This window comes from Panthera pardus, unplaced genomic scaffold (genome assembly GCF_024362965.1).
Source record: "Panthera pardus isolate Hobbes unplaced genomic scaffold, ASM2436296v1 HiC_scaffold_10, whole genome shotgun sequence".
Taxonomy (NCBI): Eukaryota; Metazoa; Chordata; class Mammalia; order Carnivora; family Felidae; genus Panthera; species Panthera pardus.
In genome coordinates, this window is record NW_026526655.1 from 111,411,943 (window position 1) to 111,416,042 (window position 4,100).

Consider the following 4,100-nt stretch of genomic DNA (forward strand, 5'->3'; position numbering starts at 1 on the left):
TTTTCTTTTCTTTTCTTATTCTTGAAAACAGAAAGAGAAAATTTTATTTTTATTTTCCTTTTTTAAAATACAACTTATTGTCAAATTGGCTAACATACAGTGTGTATAGTGTGCTCTTGGTTTGGGGGGTGTATTCCAGTGGTTCATTGCTTACATACAACACCCAGTGCTGATCCTAACAAGTATCCTCCTCAAAGACTATCACCCATTTTCCCCTCTTCCCCTTGCTCCCCATCAACCCTCAGTTCTCTGTATTTAAGAGACTCCTATGGTTTGCCTCTCTCCCTCTGTTTGTAACTATTTTTCCCCTTCCCTTCCCTCATGGTCTTCTGCTAAGTTTCTCAAATTCCACATATGGTGAAAACATGATATCTGTCTTTTCTGACTCATTTCACTTAGCATACTACCTTCCAGTTCCATCCACGTTGTTGCAAATGGCATGATTTCATTCTTTCTCATTGCCAAGGAGTATTCCATTGTATATATAAACCACACCTTCCTTATCCATTCGTCAGTTGATGGACATTTATGTTCTTTCCATAATTTGGCTATTGTTGAAAGTGCTGCGATAAACATTGGGGTACATGTGCCCCTATGAATCAGCACTCCTGTATCCTTTGGATAAATTACCAATAGTGCTATTGCTGAGTTGTACGGTAGTTCTATTTTTAATTTTTTTGAGGAACCTCCACACTGTTTTCCAGAGCGGCTGCACCAGTTTGCATTCCCACCAACAGTGCAAGAGGGTTCCCGTTTCTCCACATCTTTGCCAGCATTTGTTGTTTCCTCAGTTGTTAATTTTAGCCACTCTGACCTGTATGAGGTGGTATCTCAGTGTGGTTTTGATTTGTATTTCCCTGATGAAGATGATGAGCATCTTTTCATGTGTCTGTTAGCCATCTGGATGTCTTCTTTGGAAAAGTGTCTATCCATGTCTTCTGCCCGTTTCTTCATTGGATTATTTGTTTTTTGGGTGTTGACATTAGTAAGTTCTTTATGGATTTTGGGTACTGACCCTTTATCCTATATGTCATTTGCAAATATATTTTCCCATTCCATTGGTTGCCTTTTAGTTTTGTTGATTGTTTCCTTTGCAGTGCAGAAGGTTTTTATCTTGATGAAGTCCCAATAGTTCATTTTTGCTTTTAATTCCCTTGCCTTTGGAGACGTGTCAAGAAAGAAATTGCTGTGGCTGAGGTCAAAGAAGTTGTTGCCTGCTTTCTCCTCTAGGGTTTTGATGGTTTCTTGTCTCACATTTAGGTCTTTCATCCATTTTGAGTTTGTTTTTGTGTATGGTGTAAGAAAGCGGTCTAGTTTCATTCTTCTGCATGTTGCTGTCCAGTTCTCCCAGCACCATTTGCTAAAGAGACTGTCTTAGTTTCATTGGATACTCTTTCTTACTTTGTCAAAGATTAGTTGGCCATATATTTATGGGTCCAATTCTGGGTTCTCTATTCTACTCCATTGGTCTGTATGTCTGTTTTTGTGCCATTACCATACTGTCTTGATGACTACAGCTTTGTAGTAGAGGCTAAAATCCGGATTGGTGATGCTCCTGATTTGGTTTTCTTTTTCAACATTACTTTGGCTATTCGGGGTCTTTTGTGGTTCCATGCACATTTTAGGATTGTTTGTTCTGGCTTTGAGAAGAATGTTGGTGCAATTTTGACTGGGATTGCATTGAATGTGTGGATTACTTTGGGTAGCATTGACATTGTAACAATATTTATTCTTCCAATTCAGGAGCATGGAATGTTTTCCATTTCTTTGTGTCTTATTCAATTTCCTTCATAGGTTTTCTATAGTTTTCAGCATATAGATCTTTTACATCTTTGGTTAGGTTTATTCCTAGTTATTTGATAGTTCTTGGTGCAATTGTAAACTAAAGGATCAGTTTATTTATTTCTCTTTCTGTTGCTTCATTATTGGTGTATAAAAATGCAACTGATTTTTGTACACTGATTTTTGTACCCTGCAACTTTGCTGAATTCATGTATTAGTTCTATCAGCCTTTTGGTGGAGTCTTTCAGGTTTTCTGTGTAATCATGTCATCTGCAAAAAGTGAAAGTTTGACTTCTTTTCCAATTTTGATGCTTTTTATTTCATTTTGTTGTCTGATTGCTGATGCTAGGACTCCCAACACTATGTTAAGCAACAATGGTGAGAGTGGACATCCCTGTCATGTTCCTGATCTCAGGGGGAAAGCCTTGGTTTTTCCCCATTGAGGATATTAGCTGTGGCCTTTTCATATATGGCTTTTATGATGTTTAGGTATGTTCCTTCTATCCCGACTTTCTTGAGGGTTTTTATTAAGAAAGGATGCCGTAATTCGTCAAATGCTTCTCTGGATCTATTGACAGGAACATATGGTTCTTATCCTTTCTTTTATTAATGTGACATATCACATTGATTGATTTGCGAATATTGAACCAGCCCTGCAGCCCAAGATGAATCCCACTTGATCATGGTGAATAATTCTTTTTATATGCTGTTGAATTTGATTTGCTAGTATGTTGAGAATTTTTGCATCCATGTTCATCAGGGAAATTGGCCTGTAATTCTCCTTTTTGGTGGGGTCTCTGTCTGGCTTGGGAATCACAGTAATGCTGGCTTCATAGAATGAGTCCTGAAGTTTTCTTTCTGTTTCTATTTTTTGGAACAGCTTTAGACAGATAGGTATTAACTCTGCTTTAAATGTCTGGTAGAATTCCCCTGGGAAGCCAGCTGGCCCAGGACTCTTATTTGTTGGGAGAGTTTCAGTTTCTTCACTAGTTATGAGTCTGTTCAAATTTTCTATTACTTCCCGTTTGAGTTTTGGTATTGTGTAGGTGTCTAGGAATTTGTCCATTTCTTCCATTTTGTCCATTTTGTCGGCATATAATTTTTCATAGTATTCTCTGATAATTGTTTGTATTTCTGAGGGATTAATTTTCATTTTCATTTGTGGGTTTATCTATATGGGTCCTCTCTCTTTTCTTTTTGAGAAGTCTATCTAGGGGGTTATCAATTTTGTTATCTTTTCAAAAAAATCAGCTTTTAGTTTCATTGACCTGTTCTGGTTTTTTTGGACTCTATTTTGTTTATTTCTGCTCTGATCTTTATTCTCTTCTTCTGCTGGCCTTGGCATTTCTTTGTTGTTCTGCTTCTAGTTCCTTTAGGTGTGCTGTTAGATTTTGTATCTGGGATTTTTCTTATTTCTTAAGATAGGTCTGGCTTGCAATGTATTTTCCTCTTAGGACTGCCTTTGCTGCATCTTTGTGGGGAGTTTTAAAAACATTGTCTTCCCCTGTTCTGTCCTGTGTGTGCAGTGTCCTTTTCCCACCCTCTTGCTGTATTACAACAAGCTTCATAGAGGCAGAGGCTGTGTTCTGGTGTCTGTGACACAGCCTCATTGTGGAGCAATGGCTTGCAGCTGGAATATCGCATCCAAGAACCCTATAATGACCTTCCCCTCCCAGCCATGGAAGGCAGGGCTGAGAAGAGTTTGCTCCACTGGTATTCATGTGCATTTTCCCCTCCATGTGACCTCTGTATGTCTTCAGTTCTTCCGTGGGTGCTCAGGGCTGAGACAGGACTGTGTGCATAGTGGTATTCTCCATTTCTTGGGTTACGTATCTGCCTACATGTTGCCTGCCAAAGGAAAATTCTGATGAATGTATGATCTCTTATGGTTGATCATTATTGCTACTAGAGAAACATCATGTATGCACATAAAAGACTCAATCCAGCATCCTCATCACTGTTCTGCTTATATTGGAGATAACATAAATATCCATCAATAGGTAAAGGATATAGAGTGGTGGTATAAACAGAGAATGAAATGCGGTAAGGCATTTTCTCTTTCTTTCTTTCTTTCTTTCTTTCATTTTCATTGTGCAAATTTTCATTTTCTTTCATTTTCTTTCTTTCTTCCTTCCTTCCTTTCTTTCTTTCTTTCTTTCCATCCAATTTAGTTAGCATATAGTCTAATAATGATTTCAGGAGTAGAATCCAGTGATGCATCCCCTGCATATAACACCCAGTACTCCAACAAGTGTCTTCCTTAGTGTCCCTTGCCCATTTAGCACATCCCCCCACCCACAACCCCTCCAGCAATTCTG